This window comes from Podarcis melisellensis, assembly GCF_964234715.1.
Source record: "Podarcis melisellensis genome assembly, chromosome: 11".
Taxonomy (NCBI): Eukaryota; Metazoa; Chordata; class Lepidosauria; order Squamata; family Lacertidae; genus Podarcis; species Podarcis melisellensis.
This window is the reverse complement of record NC_138543.1, coordinates 23,359,414-23,378,286: the sequence shown is the minus strand read 5'-3', so window position 1 is coordinate 23,378,286 and position 18,873 is coordinate 23,359,414. Positions and strand designations below refer to the sequence as shown.

The window sequence follows — 18,873 nt, the reverse complement described above, 5'->3', positions numbered from 1 at the left end:
GCAGCATTGGATTTTGAAACACAGCACAGAGTAAACGTGAAAATTAACTTTAATGGTCATAACAACATTGATTTTCCTATTGTTGTTGATTTCAGGGGATAGAAATGATTTTCTGCCTAAGAAAGTTCTTTAAAAAGTAAGCATAAGGAGCCCATTTTACAATGTTGGTTATTGTTGTGTTTTTGTTGCTTTTTTTAAAAAAAAGCAAATTATCTGTTCAGGCTGTTGCTGTGTTCAAAAACAAACAATGACTCTTTTGTATAATGAAATATATTGGCGGGAGAGTGGACACGATATCATTACACTATATTACATGTCATTAAGAGGCAAGTGGGATTTAAGCGACTTGTGCTTGCTTATCCAAAATAGTTTCAGACAACTGCACAATGAGGTTTGAGGCTTGTACGTAAAGCAAATATTTGATCCAAAATTGAATGAGAGCCCTGGGCTTGTGGAGAGCTCTTAAAAAGAGAAAAAGAGAAAAACCCAGCCCCACCAAGCTGAAAGAAAAACAGTTTTGAGCTGCCAAACACTGATTCCTTTCCATCCCACTGTCTGGCAATTGCAGAATTGTGTCTAGAAGCTTTCTGATGTCACCTCATCTTTCCATAGACTATATGGACATATAGTCTGACAGTTTGACAGTTTCAGATTTTCCACTCCACTCTACTCTTTAGTGCCACTAATAGGGTGCAAATATTGGTAAGTACTTGGCACATACCTAGAAAAGTGGCAATTGACTGCAAGATTCTTCATGAAGATGCTGAATTATACCTAGGAAAGCCCCCATGAAGTCTATTTCTGTGTTCTCCTCATCACAACACCTTCAGATCTCTTATTCTGAGTGCTAGAAAAAAATATGTAATTTTTGAAACAAAAACAAATGTCATATCCAAAATAAAAATACAGTAATCTCGCAACTTTAACACATTTATTGACTTGTGCCCATTCAGCTGTATGTGGGTAGCAATGAAAAAAATAAAATTAAAAAGAGGTGGAAAGGGGGCAGGCTTCCAGGAAATATGACTTTGGCAATTCTACCCACCAGTGAACCCAACGTGTTTTGACTAAATACAATTTTAGCTTTAGGCATGATCCGTGGAATGTAATCCCTGCATAAGTTGTGGGCTTTCTGTAGTACAAACCTAGCACATGCCTCTTCTGTTGGAAGCATTAAATCACTTATTATTTTCCATCTTCAAGGGGTTACCAAAGAAAAAGTATAAAATGCCTCGCAGGCAAGTCTACAGTGAAGGAAAAGAGGAACAACAAGGAACAAATTACCAAGTGAAGAGAGTTGTGAATTCCCAGGTCTTACATATTGGGGGTGGGCTTCATGATATACTTTATTATTTGGGTAGCTTATAAAGCTAAACCAGTTCCTGACAAATCAGTTTCATGTTGCTCTCAAAGCATTTGGAATGCTAGAGTCAGCTACTCAACTCACACCAAGTACCAGAGCTTCCATCTGCAATCAAGCCAGCATTTGCTTGTTTTTTTCCAAATATTTGGATATGATTGTTAATACATGCAAATGCCAACAGAACAGCTTATTAATTAACTAAATAAATATGACACAGATGTGAATGATTCAATTACCTTTAAACCTGGCATCACCATAAAGCTCTGTTAAAGTTGAACACATCATTAACCCAAATGGCCTAAGAAAATGTTCCATTTAGAAAGTCTTCCACCGAAGAAACCCCAAATCACTTTATCCTAAAGCTAAGACTTGAACTACAGCTTTTTAGTGAGTGCAGTTTTAGAAAAACACGAGTCTCCCATTCAGGCACTGACCAGCCTTAGGACTGACCATCTTCAACAAGGTGGCTACATTCTGTGCCTTCTAACCCTAGTCTATGCACATACAGCAAGCTTTATACCTTCCGTCATAGCAGGTAGACAGCAATGGACCTGAATTATTGGGTACATGACAGAGAAAGCAGGGCCAGCATGTGCAACCCCATGGTCACCCATACACAATTGCAGCCATGTTGACCACCCAAACTAGGGCAAATCTTGAAATGGCACCCAAAACCTGAACACCCCATCCCTTCCCATAAAGCTTTGAAAAATATGGATGAACACAGCCTTCTAGAAGTGATGACAATCCAGTAAAATTTAGTGCTAGTGTGCTTCTCCACAGTCTTCTCTAGTAGTGCCCAACATTTCACTGAAAATGCCTTTAATCTGGAACCTTTCTGTGACTGCTCTTTTCACACAGAATGATCCTGGCAGCCACTAATCTGCCTGAGAGTGTGAACAGCTTTTCACAGACTGAAAACAACGTCCTGGAATTTCTCTGCAGTGCCTTTCTGCCAAGAATATTACTCTTTTTTGCAGCTAGCTTTTCCACCTCCTCCCTTCCCAGCTCAAGTAAGACCCCGGGTCAGCCAGAACCATACAATGTAAGACTGTTTTGCCACTAACAATGTTGGCAGTTCCATCTTAGGAAGTGAAACCGTGAAGTCTTCCGTTTTACCAGGGTCAGAGTTCAACTTTGTTTGAACAGCGCAGACTTGGGGGCCTTGGGAAATGTTGCCATATGCTGGCCTCTGGAGGAATCTCTAACTTGAGATTAAGTTAAAATTTACATTGGAAGGCCTCGCAACACACATCCTCGTCGTATCTGGACAAGTCAAATAACTTGAAGCATGTGAATCAGGATGTTAAAACGAGTTTTAGCACAAAGCCCTCTGGCAAGAACACTGAACAAATAATACTTTAGATAGAGGAAGCCACTTCTCCACCTTTCAGTCTCGTATCAAATGTTGAACTGTTACCGGGAACAATAACATCACACGGGAGATCATAGCTAAGCAATCAAAGCCAGGCTAAAGCACAGGGCACTGTGGTCCTGCCCAAAGACCTGATAGAGCAGAATCTAAGCTGCCTTTTTGAACAAGCTTTCCCGCTTGTGAAGCAAAGCACAGTGACGCTGACCTGCATAGGAGAGATTTGAGATGGGAACTGAAGCACTTACATATCAAAGGGGGACTATCTCACCTGACCATGATAGTTTTCCAAAAAGCATTTTACTACTGTTATGGGGTGTTTTTGTTTGTTTGTTTTTTGTTGGGGGGTTAGGCTGAATGCTTGGGCCCCCTTCTGATTCTTGGAATAGCCATGCTAGCTTCCTGGCGAGGTGACAGCCTGGGCGATGGGCCAATAAGAGGGACAAAGGAAGGGGTACTGTGCAAGATGGCAAATAGGTGGGTCTCCCTCCCTCAGCTGTCAGGTATTTAGTTAGACAGAGCCAGAGCTGAGGGCACAGAGTGACGTGCCACAGTGTGAAGAATTAAAGTTTTTAACTTTAATTTTAATTTATATGAATTAATTTTGGGATGCATTTTAATTGATTGATTGTTTTATGCATATTGTATTAGTAATATGATGTTAGCTGCTCTGAGCCCAGCTCTGACCAGGGAGGGTGGGGTACAAATAAAATAAAATTTTATTTTATTTTATTTTATTTATTTTATTTTATTTTATTTTATTTTATTTTATTTTATTTTTATTATTTGATGTGAGTGATGTGAGTGAGAAGGAAAGCAGCAAGCTGAGAACCAAGAGAGAGAGAACAACGTTTGATTTCTGTTTGAATCCGAGGCTGCGGCTGTGGGGAAAAGCAAGGCTCTCTTGGGGTGTTAATGCTGTGAACCCCTCCATCATAGGCTCAGATTGTATATATGTGTGAATAAACTATATATCTCAAAGAGGACACTGTACCTCATTTCAAAAGGAAACACAAACATTGGGTAAGTGCCTGGACCCCCTGGATTCTTTCACTGCTCAGAGATTGGGGTGGCAAGCAACTACACATTAGTTCATCAGAATTTAGACAATCAGGTACATAGCCACATCCACCTAAGGGTCAGTTCATACAGTTTCATTGCTTGGTAGCTGCAGCATCAACTGATGAGCAGCAATTGTTAAAAAAGGTCATCACAAAAAGCTTCCCTATCCATCCGTGCCATTCTGAATACAGTACATTTCAGTGGAGACAGTTCACACTTTCAGCCAAGATCATCAAATGATAACATATGTGATGGCAATGTCAGCTGAAAATCTCAGCTGCCAAAATTATCATCACTGTAATGGTTCTAGGGGTTGCCCGTGCGTAAACCAGTGCAACACCTGGCTGGGTTGCCTGAGTGAACCTTTTCTGTCCGGACAGCCACTCACCCGTGGCTGTCTCAATCGCTGGCAGAATCCGTCAGTGGGCGTTTCTTGAACTTTTTCCAGCAAAGAAGCTCTATGATGCCTAGTCTCCTCCTACTCTCCCTGCGTGGAAGCCTTCTGCGCAAGGAGGGTGTAGGCAGCGGAGGACCCTTACTCTCCCCGCTGGTCCCTGGCAAGGAGTCATGGGACCGCCTCGCCGATTCCCCCATTTGCCCCCCCTTCTCCACTGGTGCTACACTGATTCTCTTCCCCAGAAGATGGGCTGCCTCTCCCCATCCCTGGACGCTCTCTGGGACCCCTCCGGAGCCCGCTCTCCCCCTCCGGCCCTGATGGCAGTTCCCTGACAATCACTTTTACCAGTAGTAATGAGGGCAGACAGTATACATTATTATTATTATTATTATTCACGAAAGGTCCCATGACAAATAGAAATATATAGCAATGAGTCATAATTTATCAAGATCAGGGTAACAACAGTCTTCTATGGACAAACCATCACAGTATATGTCATATGATATCATATGGAACAAAGTTCTGCTTCCTGAACTTCTTCTCAACATTTGTATGCCGATATGATATAAGTTGGTCCATTTTAATTTTTAATCAGAATAGAAAGGATTGTGTGGAACTGGCACCCTGAGGAACATTTGAATACTATCTGATCAATGAGCATATGTAATAAGCAATTCTATGCATACTCAGGGAAAAGTAATTTCTGCAAGCATTTGCAGAGGAGTGGCCATGTTTGTCTGAGTCCCATGGGACATTAAAGACCAACAGCAAAGAAAACAAAACAAAAAACATTTTTAGTATTTTCTGTAGTTCCATGGAAAGCTAAATAAAAATCTCTTAGAATCTACATGTCCTTTTCATGCATTCATCATTCTGTCACAAATGCACAAAATTACATTGTGATGAATTTAGAAACCAGCAACTGTGACCCCATTTTGTTTTCAGGGAATTCTTTTAAAATTTATCACTAGGAAGAAAATGTCTAGCCTTGAACACCATGAAAAGGTGTTGTCAGATGTTGTTCTCTACCCAGAAAAATACACAAAGGCTAGTTGTTCTCTGCCTGATTCAAACTACTTGTCCTTGCCATCAAGTATTTCGCTCTATTCAATTTTCGCCACCCTGCTTCTCTCAGCCGTGTTGCAGGATGTGAATAAACATGTAGAATGCCTCAAATACCTCATTCATCTCCTCTCTCAGATATCCTTCTGCTTATCTGAGGAGGCTGTCTTATGCCTTTCCATAAATTTGCTCACCATTTTATCCTGTTGATTTCACATATGTGTCAGGTTATGCCGACGGATTGCCACATTTTCCTTTCCCTTTGTTTCTTCTCAGTTTTCTTCCTGTCACTTACCCTGCCTTGTCATGTCATTTCATCCCTAGAAAGTACATCTGCACTTAGTTTGTAGAATCAGGTCTTATTCACAGAAGCATTCAGTGTACAGTGGTACCTCGGGTTACATACGCTTTAGGTTACATACACTTCAGGTTACAGACTCCACTAACCCAGAAATAGTACCTTGGGTTAAGAACTTTGCTTCAGGATGAGAAGAGAAATCGCAGCAGGAGGCCCCATTAGCTAAAGTGGTGCTTCAGGTTAAGAACAGTTTCAGGTTAAGAACGGACCTCCGGAATGAATTAAGTTCTTAACCCACGGCACCACTGTACAATGGTGGCTGCTGTTCAGCACACAATGAGTTGAGTGGATACATCCTCTGCTGTGTACAATAACCCAAATTCTGCCATATTGCAGTCTAGTGGAAATGTAGATGACCAATGAAATGCCAGCTATACTTCATCTATAGGTGAGCTGATTTGGCCATGTGACATGACGGCAGACACCCAATCAACAGGGCAGTCTATGATATACATCCAGGGTCATGTGTTATCTGCCCTTGCTATCTTTGCTACAGTGGAACCCGAGAAATTCCAGCATGATAATTTATGGCACAACACAAGGGATTCTTATCATCATCACTGCCACAGCCATACATCAATAATACAGACATAAAAATGACAAAGACTGGTCATATCAAGACCTGGTCATTTCAAGACTAACGCATCTACAAAGCAAAGCCCATATTATTAAACACAATGCCTGCCACAAATTCACCAAGAGCAGAAGTTGTAATGTGACTCAACTTGGAAACAAGCCTGCTTAGAGCTATTGTCTATTACATATCTCATTTATGTGGAAAGCAATTGCAATTGGTCATGGGTATTGAACACGACTCAACATATCATACAGTTGAAGCATACAGATTAAGATATGATAGCTGTCTTCAAATATCTAAAGGGTTGTCACTTGGAGGATAATAATTTAATAATAATTTTATTATTTACATGCTGTTGCCCCAGCCACTCTGGGCAGCTCCCAACAAAACATTAAAAACACAATAAAACAACAACCTTTAAAAATGTCCCCGAACAGGGCTGCCTTCAGGTGTCTTCTGAAAGTCAAAGAGTTGTTTATCTGTTTGACATCTGATGGGAAGGCATTCCACAGGGTGGTTGCCACTACCAAGAAGGCAAGCTTGTTTTCTCCTGCTCTGGAGGCTAGGACCCAAACCAATGGCTTCAAGATCCAAGAAAGGAGATTCTGGCTAAACATCAGGAAGAATTTTCTGACAGCAAGAGCTGTTCGACAATGGAACAAAGTCTCTTGGAAGGTGGTTGTAGCGTTCGTACGGAACCCCCAGTCATTTCACGGAATATTGACCCATATACCACTAATCCACTGCCACCAACCAGGTTTTCCCTGTAAAAATCTTAGTCTCAGTCGGGTTCTCAAGTTAAAAAATGGAGATTGTAGTTTATTGCAAACACAAACAAACTTTAAATGCATTTGAAACGCTGTTACCCTTTTACCCTCCTAGTCTTATTTTATCCTGTCTCTAACTCTTCTACTTCCCCTCACACAAGAACCAACTGCACTGTCTCTCTATTTCCATCTGTTTTCCAACTACTTTCCCAACTGCTTTTTCCCAGCTGTCTAAACCTCTGGCTAAGCCTTTAAAAAACAGGTAGGCTCTGCCTCTGGCTTTTCTATTGGTCTACCTATTAACCCTTTCTCTCCCCTTATACAGACATTTCCAAAAGAACAGGCAAACATCACATTGGTGAACTCTTTTTCATTGAAAGTTTTTAAGCTGAGGTTGGATGGCCATCTGTCATAGATGATTTAGTTGAGATTCATGCATTGCCGGGTGTCGAACTGGATGACCCTTGGGGTCCCAGCTCTACAGTTCTAGGATTCTGTGATCTTGTCTAGTCTTCCTGCAAGTGTAAAAGAGACCACAACTAATGAGCAGCATGTGACATATAAGTTCTACTGTTGCTCCAAAGAAGAACTTACCGTATTTTTTGCACCATAACATTCACTTTTTTCCTCCTAGAAAGTAAGGGGAAATGTCTGTGCGTGTTATGGAGGGAATGCCTACGGGTGGAATGCCTACGGATTTTCCTCCTCTAAAAACTATGTGCGTGTTATGGTCGGGTGCGTGTTATAGAGCGAAAAATACGGTACATATCTGAATCCTCATTAGGAAAATCCATATTCAGTATTTATACATCGTGAAGAAAACAGCATATGACAGCACTCATTTGTCTAAGCCACTACTTTTATGAACTTTGGGCTTGCTGTCTTTACACCAGCCATTTAAATAAGTGCAGTTGTACCATGGTGTATTTTAGAGCACGCATCAATATTTTAAATATGGATAGATCGATACTGCTGTGGAAAGTGATGGAAAGCAAAGGAGTATGTGTAACAAAGAGCAAAAAAGAAATGCTCAAAACAAAACAAAAAAATGAAGAATTGATTATTTAAATTGCTTGTCAGCCTTCCAAACTATTTGGCAGATATCATGTTATCAATACAACACTTTCTGTGCAAACTGCAGTAGAATATCTCATTGCTGCCTATCTGGAACAAAGATAAAAGACATCTATGGCATTCAACCAAGCCACAACATTATTGAGGATTGGTGAAATGGAAAAAAACTAAACCATATGTCAACGTAAGACTAGTATAGAACCTACCTTCCTGCTCTGGGAAAGGATGGTAGCCACAAGATCCACACTTTATTCTCAGACAATTGCAGACACACTCAGACATGACAGTGGAGGTAGGTTCACAGCTCCATATCTTTTAAGGCATCACCTAAAACCAGTGATGAGGAGACCTGCCTCTACCAAGCAGTCTTGCCTGAGGGAAGAAAAATGGAAGAGAATCCCTGAAGTAACCCACCAAGGAACTCAACCTCCATCCTAAGTAATTTAGCTTCCTGGTCCAGATGAATATCCTTTTGGACCCACATTGCAAATCAAGTCAAAGCCAGACATCTGAACTAAATCACTGTAAGGATCAATATCAAAAATTCAGGATGGAAGCCCTAATGTCTGTGTAAACATAACAGCAACTCCTTCCAAAGTACACCCAGTCTACATCTGCTGTACCCTCATGTTTCCACTGAGGACAACAACCAAATATTTGTGTTGTTCTTGCATGCATACATACTCAAAAGAAGAGCTCACCAATAATGGTGTTGTCCCCGAACCAGCCCAAAAGAGCAAAAGGTGTGGTTTTTTTAAGGCAACAAAACCCCACTATCAATAAAACAAGCAAAGCACAGAACAACCAAGAGACTCAATGGCAATCCAATTGTAAATAGTAGATTTCTACCTTCTTATCCCTTGGGTGTGTGGGTGTGCTTTCTTTGTTTTTTAGAAGAATCCTTTCCAACAGCAGTTGCAGAAGAAGAAGCAGCTATCCTAAAAGAAAGGGGACCGAACAAACCATCACATGAATGCATGCACAATTGCACGCATATTGCTATGCCAATAGCAGTCAAAGTGAAATTGGAGCAGCCTCCATACTGTGCCGGACATGGAAGGGAATTTCAACACTTTCTTTGCCTGCAGCCACCTTGATAAAAATCTCCTCCTCAAAGCTACTTTTCTTGTTTTTCCTTTTTTGCGTTTTAGAACAAGCTCCCATTGGTGTCAATGGAGCTTCCCTTGATATATTCAAAGAGCATATTCAGAGGAATTTTTTTTCAGGACTTTGGCAGGGAGAGGAGGAGTTAAATTCTCCCTCCCAGCTTGGCATGGTCCAAAGGCTGCCCAGATTTCCCTCTGGCTGCTATTTCCCTACTCAATAGCCACATTACATGACATTCAAAATGGCAGGCTGATGCCTCTTTTACACACACACACACACACACACACACACACACACGGTTTTCATCCCTCCAACTGCACCTCATTGCAGTATGCACTGGGGAAAGAAGCACTGCACTAGAGCTTTTTGGTCAGGAGACAAAATGAATATATCTATTCATATATAGCAATTCACTATCCGATTAGAAAGCTTCATTGAGAAAATTAATACAACAGTGACTTTTCTAGGAACAAGTCCTTCGAGATTGTATACCACTTATAGCTGGGGGGGGGGTTATTAAAAAAAATTAAGCGGTTTATAAATTCTGCTAAACAAAAAAGAATGGAAGGATGTTTTCAGATTGCACAGAAGCCTCCCTATGATGTAGATGTCCAGAGCAAAGAAAAATTGTAAATAAAATATTGATTTTTTTTATATTGTGAGGCAGTTTACCATGCACTGGCTGTTATCTTTCAGAGAAAATGAAGCATAAGAGAAGTTCATGCAGATATTGTTAATTGGGTTTAGCAAGAGAACTTGACTGCAAGGTTCAAATTACATACCGCAATAAATGAAAAACCTGTCAAAGAGCTTTGTGGCATTTTATAGATTAGCTACTGGATTGCAGCTTGTGTGGATAAAATGGAACCACTTCATAGTATGCATGAAGCTGACCGAGAAGGTGAAGGAAAAAGAGAGAGCCAAGTCAAACCACAATATCCCACTTCAGAGGCTGCACCAGCCTCTCCTCTTCAGTGCTTTGCAGGTTGGGTGGGAGCTCTGTACATGTGCAGGGGACTGGGGAGGACAAAATTAAAAGCCCAGGCAAAATACAGGATTGCTTTCTGTTCATTTTGTGCTGCCTCGTTGCAACAAAATGTAGGGAAAGAGGAAACTATTCACACAACATGGTCCAGTGTAAGAAATGATGCCTCTTTTACAACATTACATCTCCACAACATTGTCTCCTCCTCTTCTAGTGCCATAGGAGCCAACTCCTAGAGGCCGAGGCTCCTTCAGCTCCCCGATAAAAATATTTGAGGGGAGCGAGTCCCCCCAAAGTTGATGGGCACTGCCAATGGTGTGTGTGTGCCTGCGCTCAATTATGCAGAGTGGGGCTTATCTGGGGGACCCCAATATTTTATTCAAGTTGGCTCCAGTTCTCTACCGCAGCTCACTTCTTTTCTGGTTGCAAAACAGGTCTGAGCAACTTGTGACCTCCAGTTGTTGTTGAATTCTCAGCTCATCTCAGCTTCAGCTAGCATGTTTAATTTGTCGCTGCCACAAAACCCACCAATAACTTTCCTTTCTCTCTGGCTGTGTCCACACAGAGGCATTCATGCGCACATAGGTCACTGTTTCTGCACGCACATTTGAACAACTTAGTCCACACACAAGCACTTTCAATGCTAATGCCTGTGAAATCTATCTCAACCAGGCAGCAAGCCTTCCTTTTCTCTCCCTTTCTCTCTCACTACCCTCCCCACTGCAGTAAGTGCTAGGGCAATTGTTATTTTCAATACAGCTGTTTTGTGCAAGATCATGTAGGCACAATGGAGGTAGAGATTGTGGTAATAAATGGCAGCCAGGGAAACGCCACACATATTTTTAAAAAGCCGCAACGTGCTTCATTGTGTCCACAACTAAGTAATATTATTTTATATTGGATTTTCTCCCCATATCTAATTACCTGTGCATTGGGAAAACTGATTTTAGTGGAGAGAAAGTGTGGGCTGCTACTTGGATGAGGTTGATATCATGTGGATGCTGCGATGAGAGACAGAGAGAATCCAATTAAACTCCAGTGTGGATGAGCCCTTGCTCTCCCCGGTCTATTTCCATTCCCTGATTCAAAATGCAGCTTCTATTGTCTCTTTTCACATAGCAATTAACGATTACATAATTCTAAACTGGGAGGAGGAAGAGTATGCCTTTCTATCCCATTCAGAAGTCTCTGAGCACTACCAGACAGTAATCTCCCTAACAAAGTGTCTGGGAGCATGATGTTTGCAGATGGACGGCTCTGGATTTCTTTAAGTGGGTCATCAAACTAGAACTGCTCCACTGCTGGTGCAAACTGCTTGTCTAGCAGCTGGACTGGTACCATTGCAATTTGTGCTAGATTATTCTAGAAAGTCATAGTTTTGAACGCTTGCATCACTGTAGTTGTCGCCTTTGATGAAAAACGCTAACCAAAGAAGTGGAAATTGCTCAAACAGCGGCCACCTGTTCTGTGACCAATTAGCAGAGGTTCCTGCAAAAGCCATCTCTCTTCTGGTTTTCTCACATTCTCAGAAACCCCAGACTACCTTGTCATGGAATGGGTGCATGACCAAGACATGTGGAAGCATGGAATACATGACGCCTTCATTGCATTGAAGGTATGGATGAATACGGTACAGAAGACTGGTGCTGAAGTACACACATCTGCTAGAATTGTGCCATAGAGCAGGCACAGGGAACTGGTTACCCTCTGGGTGTTGCTGGAGTACAGTTTCCATCACCCCAAACCGTTGGCCTTGGTGGCTGATGGGAGCTGGAGCCCCACAGAATTTAGGGGGCAACAAGGTCCTCATCTCAGATGCTGGTGTGAGAACATGCAGTTGGTTGCAGATGATTATTACTACTACTCGTAGCTTTCTAATACCTCACCCTTCCTCTCATATGATCCCATATCCAGAAGTGATAAGTGGGAGGCCCCCGATCCTAGATCAGCTTACTTGAAAGTATCTTCTGCTAACACATTTGTTTATTTATAAATCAATATTTTAACCCAATATTTGAGTCCAAGTCCTAAAGACAGCCAACCACAATAGCATTCACAAATAGAAAGAAGAAAACCACGGCAAATAAATACAATCTTAAAACAAAAACCATCACTGCTGCAAAAATACAAAGCCAATTTTCCACCAGCCCAAATGCCTCTTGAAAAATCCCACTCTTTGCAGTTCATCAAAAGGCAAACAACAAAGAAGCTAGGCAGGGAAGTACATTCTATAGTCTAAGCTCCACAGATTCAAAGAGTGTAGAATCTGCATTCCTGTGCACACAAATAGTTGTGTGAAAGACTCATACAATTATTCACATGCAACATTCAGTAAGTGTACATTATTTCATACAAACACTTGTATCTGCATAGAGATAGCTTCTAGCTGTATTCAGGAAAACATGTGAACAAGTCTATCGTTGTACAAGTTAGAAGAGCGAAATACAGAGGAAGAATTGATGAAAAGTGTCATTTAAGAGAAGGGGAGGGGAGGGGAGGGAGAGAGAGTTTTCTTCCTGTTCTTTTCATAGTTCTATTTTATAATCACAAGAGGGGAAAATGCAGAATGTGTGTCATGCTGAGATATCTCAATTTCTCTGCTGGCTGCAGCAGTATCCCAGCATGATACACACTACAGCTCATTTGTTAATTTTATAAGTACCCTTTACTTGCACTTACAAGCCATTTTCAATTTTTGTGGATATGGATATTAAGAACTGGCGTGAGGATACTCGATGGAAGGAGCCAGTTTAATGCACTGCAATTACTTCTTTTATAAGATATTGGCAAGAACAATATCAGGCATTAAATCTCTTCACCCTATTCTAAACACCACACTCACGGAAGCTTATTTCTTTATTTCTTTATTTAAAACACATTTGATTGACCAACATTGAAAGTGTGAATTGTTATTTCAACAGAATGTTTCAAAATGTTACGAATTGATCTGACACATGGGGTCTCACTTAATTTGGTAGAGGTAATTCATTTTAGCACTAAGCAGAGCTCAAATACAGTGAGTTATTCCTCATCCCTCTACCAGACATACCCTTGCCTATAATTTGATGAATGCTAAGATGCCTGTCTATGTCCAAATGCTATATCAACCTTACAATGAATCATTTTCTTTGCCCAATGTTAGGATTGTTTCTTTTAGCCCAGGGCCAGGGAACCTGTGGCCCTCCAGATGTTGTTGGACTCCCACAAGCCCTAGCCAACATGACCAAAAGTAAGGGATGATGGGTATTTCAGCCCAACAACAACAACAATTTATTTATACCCCGCCCTACTGGCTGGGTTTCCCCAGGCACTCTGGGTGGCTTCCAACAGAATAATAAAAACACAATAAAACATCAAACATTAAAAACTTTCCTAAACAGGCCACAGGTTTCTGAACCCTTGCTTTTTCCCTCTTCACCCACTATTAGTCCCATGTTACAGTACACAGGATAAAGAAGTGGGGCTGCGCTCACAGTGGTTGTTGAGGTTATTACTATTGCACACATGGAAGCATTTGGGCGGATAAAAAAACTGACTATTGTATTGAAATAGAAAATATCCAGGCTAAAAATGTGGTTCAAAAGCTTTATTTACAGAATTTAATTCCAAAACAACTTAAAAGTATAAAAGTTACACTCAGAAAGCTGCATGATATCTTATACTTGTCCCTGCATAAGAGATAACGTCTTAGATTACAAATATCTTGCATCCTAAACTAAAAACCTAAGCTCTGTCTTTTCTCCAAACAGTACGATACAAGGATATTATATATTTATTTTCTATTAGCACGAGACTGTTTAGTGGAGAACAGAGATTACCATGCCAATTCTCTTTGGTAGCTTGAAAATCAAGAGCTCACACCCAAGATGGATGTCTACAGATCAGAATATGCATAGATCTGTAATAAAATCCCTTTTATGTGGCCAGCAGAGATACAGGCAACCCCCTATTTGCACAGTGGTTGCATTCTGGGTCATGGTGTGCTTGTGTGAAATCACATGCAATTGAAACACCCTGCATCACCCCCTACTCCCTGCTCCACCCCCGCTACGCCCTTTGACATCTTTTATTCCGTTTCCAGGTCAGTTCCAGGTTTGGCTCTGTGAGCATGTGTGTGATCGTGCACATATTGGTCACACTTAAAATGGGGGTTGCCTTACAATCCCATGATACATTCCCACAAATGATTAACTTGTCAGGCTGTTCTTCAGCTTCAATGGAAATTTCCAGCCATGTTTCACAGTACAATAAAGGCACATTATATATTTATTTTCCATGTCAAAGAACGTGAAACAATTATACTTCAATAGGGTGCTCCATCTAGCCCTTTCCTTGAAATCTGCTCATAAAGTTTGAACAATTCATAGGAAGAGGAATATTTGCACATTCCAGGGGTTCTGTAGAATCTGGAATCCTGAATTAACAGAGCTTCAGATTCCTTGGAAGCCTCTGAGCAAAGAAGTATACAGTCGTACCTCCTTTTGTGTCCGGGATCCATTCCAGAGCCCTGAACACTCAACAAAGCACCGCTCTGTGCATGCACGAAGCGCTATTTAGCGAGCGGCAAACCCAGAAGACATCCCATTCTGGTACTTCTGAGTTTGCCGAAATGGACCCTAAACAGGGAAGACTCAAAACGAGGTACCACTGTACACAATTTCCATATTGTACATGAAGCTTTTGGAGGAAGGCCTAGACAACGTGATGTTAGGAACTGTGATACTCAGCATGGACTGTCTCCTTGCTCCTGTGTACAGAAACACAAGAACTCATATCCTTTCCTGGATAGCATAGTCAGTAGACCATGGGACTCATATTGCCTGACCTCCTGCAATAAGATTCAGAGTTGTGGGTTGAAGTCCCAAGTTGGGCAAAATATTCCTGCATTGCAGGAGGTCAGGCAAGATGAGTCCACAGTGCTATGATTCTATGGTCCTACAGCTTGAAGACCTCATTTCAATGTAACACAAGATATTTCAGTGTAACACCACGGATGGAAGGGGAAAATCTGGGTGTACCAGATGGGAACAAACCTCCCAGATCCTTCCTCACACACAATTTAGATAGTACAGAAAGTACTCTTCATGCGTTGGCAAATTGTGTTCAGATAAACTCTACAATTGCAAAGCATCATTGTGTCTTTGCCATGTTTTCTCACTCAGCTGACATACTGGAGATGTGTATTTTCCCCTCAGTAGAGAAATCCTCTTTTCCCTCCATGTAATTGTGTTGTTGATGATATTATTTAGCAAAACATCTTCCAGGGAAACTTGTCTAAGCACTGCAGCGTGGCAGGTGGCAAACAGTTTGCTATCTGAGGAATGTTCGAATGCCAGCATTTCAGGGACAGAGCAGCTTGGGAAGTATTAGTGCCGATGAATGAAACTGAAATGCAGCTTAACTAATACCTGCTATTGCTTCAAACTCTCCAGAGAGAGTCAGTGTTTAGGGTTATTTTCTTTTAAAAAATGTAAAAGTGTTATTAGCCAGATTTCATCACTCTGTAAATTACAGAAGCAGCCGCCTCCTTAGAGAACACAGAGCTCCTTAGCTCTCTCAGGCAGTAAATAACAGTTTGCATTGTGTTATCTGGAGAAATAAAATATTGTGCTTTCAGATTTCTGCATTCAGCTGCAGCTTTGCACCGGGCTTAATGTCTCTTTATTTTCCATGTAAATGGATTTTCAAAATTGTTTCTGTGGAAAAAGTGAACGCATATCTTTCTATTTTTCCACTTAATGTTATTGAGCTGGCATTTGAGTGAATTATGAAAAATCAAGAACCTGAGACCCATAGCCCTGCAAGAAGTCCATTGTACAGTCAGAAGCAATTTCTGCAGAACAATGAGAGAAAATCCAATAGATCAGGAAATGGGCATGGGGGAGAAAGCAGCGGTACTTTGTTTTATTAATAATTTAGATCTCATTTTCATCTTAATTCCTCATATTTTGTTGGGCTTTGTCCTCTAACCGAAGCAGCCCCTGCTTGAGAAATTCCTAGTTGCAAAAGCATTTGCCCAACCGTTATATCATACTTACATACAATATAATTTCCCACAGACTCTGAGGCAGATCTGAGCTCCAGCAGACTGGCCCTTCTCACATTATCATGTATAAAGATCATAACTAGCTTACTGGTAAAAGAACAAGGATACTTGATTCTTCAGTAGAATATATCACAAAGACATGGGGATGTTTCTCTTATATTGTGAAATAAGCACAGCTTTCATTCTGTCTATAAAAAATATTTATTAATATAAGGAATTTAAGAGTGCAGATAGCTAACCAAGAAGAATAAACAACTGAAGCCACTATTAATGTGAACATCACAACCAGCTGGTACTATTTTCCCTCACGTCTACCTTTAAGCAGCATTTAAAAATAAACAAATAAAAAGCCCTGAACATTCCTAGATTTCATTGAAGGTATGGTTATAAACTTAGCTTGATGGGAGAACATGTATTTTACATGCAGAACATCTTGGGTTTAGTCTTGGACATCTCCAGTTTTTTAAAAAAGCAGGTAGAAGATGGTGTGAAACACCTCTAGAAGCTACTGCCAGTCAGAGTAGGCAATGCTGGATCTGATGGACCAATAGTATGGCTTCCTATGTATTTATGACAGGAAGAAAGGCTTTGCTCTCTTATTGCTAATCCTTCATCCGCAAAGCCCCGCAAAACAATGTAGTATGGGCATCATCAAGGGAATTGCTAATATTCCTGTGGTGCAGAATCAACCCAGAACGTGATTCAAAAACCTTGTGGTCTAGAGCTGGAGTCTAACCTAGTGAGGCATGATGTGTATACTTAAGCTTCAGCATTCAAGCAGACAGAATAAAGGTGTGCAACGCAGATCCTTGTGGCTAGCAGACTGTATGGAGACTCTTGATTGGCCTAGCCTAGTCTAAATAGTAGGAGCTTAGAGTTTTATCTTTGTCTGGTCAACAGAGTAACATGTTTTTCTCCTTTTACTACAGGCTCCAACTTCCAAGTCAGGTTACTGCCCTCAGGAACCATGAGCAGTGCGCACAGATCTATATGGGAGTAGAAGTGACTACATACCGTATTTTTCGCTCTATAAGACACACCAGACCACAAGACACACCTAGTTTTTGGAGGAGGAAAACAAGAAGAAGAAAAAATCTGAATCTTAGAAGCCAGAACAGCAAGAGGGATCACTGCGCAGTGAAAGCAGCAATCCCTCTTGCTGTTCTGGCTTCTGTGATAGCTGCGCAGCCTGCATTTGCTCCATAAGACGCACACACATTTCCCCTTACTTTTTAGGAGGGAAAAAGTGAGTCTTATAGAGCAAAAAATATGGTAATCACATGAGCACTGTTCCAGAGTATTTTTCATTATATCTATTTGAAAAAAGATTGGTTAATGAAGAAATTACATATCTATCTACTTACAAGTGTTGAACTAACTGGCTGATGAAGAATTCAACGAAGCAGTAGTTGTTATCCGGAAACACTGTTCAGCAGAGTTCAGAGTTGGATATCAGAATTGGACATTTGCTGATTATACAAAGCTTCACAGCTTGCTCTCCGCTGGGTAAAGTCTGGCACTGTGATTCATTTAAGGACTTTCAGAGACTTTCAGAGACTTCAGTTTGTTAGTTTTGATGTTTTGAATTATTCCATAAATTTTTTCACATTGTTATTGTTTCTGGCCATCGTGTTGCTTTTGAGATTGCTGCCAGTCCCAACTCTAGTAGGAGCTAGAGTGAATATTTCCATGGAATCTTCTTTCTCCTGGATACGTAAAATTAAACACTCCCTGGAAATAGTTTCTTTTGGTCTTCAGGAATTATACGCTCTTCCACTGATCTGCTGTCCTCCATCTTTCAGTGAGAGCACGGTCTTCAGATCTGTTGCATTTGTTTTGTCCTACATGAAAACTGAAGAAGGTCACATCATCATCATCATCATCATTATGGGGGCTTATTAATGAACAGAAACTTCTGCAGGACATATAAATGATTAATTGAAAAATAAGAGTTTCTTAAAATTGCTTTGAAAGAAGAGAGTTACCAAGGTTCAGACTTGCTCCAAGCAATGTATGTGTGATCGAAGGGCACTTATTTAGTGGTACAGAAAGTATGCTCTGCTCATGCTTATAGGCTCTCTGCTCTTCACTATTAGATCAGATATTCCAGGTACAGACATTTGACTAGAACAAAAACTCTCTAGTGGAAGATCTCTTTTTGTTGTTGTTTAGTCGTTTAGTCGTGTCCAACTCTTCATGACCCCATGGACCAGAGCATGCCAGGCCCTCCTGTCTTCCACTGCCTCCCGCAGTTTGGTCAGACTCATGTTTGTAGCTTCGAGAACCCTGTCCAACCATCTCGTCCTCTGTCATCCCCTTCTCCTTGAGCCCTCAATCTTTCCCAACATCAGGGTCGTTTCCAGGGAGTCTTCTCTTTTCATGAGGTGGCCAAAGTATTGGAGCCTCAGCTTCACGATCCATCCTTCCAGTGATCTCTAATAATTTCAATTATAAATGGTTAATAAGGAACAAATGAGAGAATATTGTTAATGTTCAGCAACTCATATTTGTTCTCAGTGGGACATTCTCTTTCATCTTCAAAAGCGCTAAAACACTCCCAGTAGCTATCCATAGAATAGTAATAGAGCAAGACTCTTTGGCAACAGAGTACTGCACATCTTCAGTTGCCAGCAACTAATTCCAGAATTTTATTTATTTTTGTTCTTTCCTGCTCATTCCTCATTCAACAAAAAATGAACATAA

The 18,873-nt window shown here is 40.9% G+C and overlaps 1 long non-coding RNA gene across 1 annotated transcript in view; it reads right to left on the bottom strand.

Moving 5' to 3' along the window:
* Window positions 1–9,410, bottom strand: part of LOC309380770 — a 366,143-nt gene extending 356,733 nt beyond the window's left edge. Inside the window, exons 1-2 of the long non-coding RNA XR_014173127.1 lie at window positions 7,719–9,410; window positions 7,161–7,547 (exon numbers count right to left, since the gene is read on the bottom strand). This is a non-coding gene — a long non-coding RNA (uncharacterized lncRNA). The remainder of the gene's footprint in view (window positions 1–7,160; window positions 7,548–7,718) is intronic.
* Window positions 9,411–18,873: the final 9,463 nt, after the last annotated feature.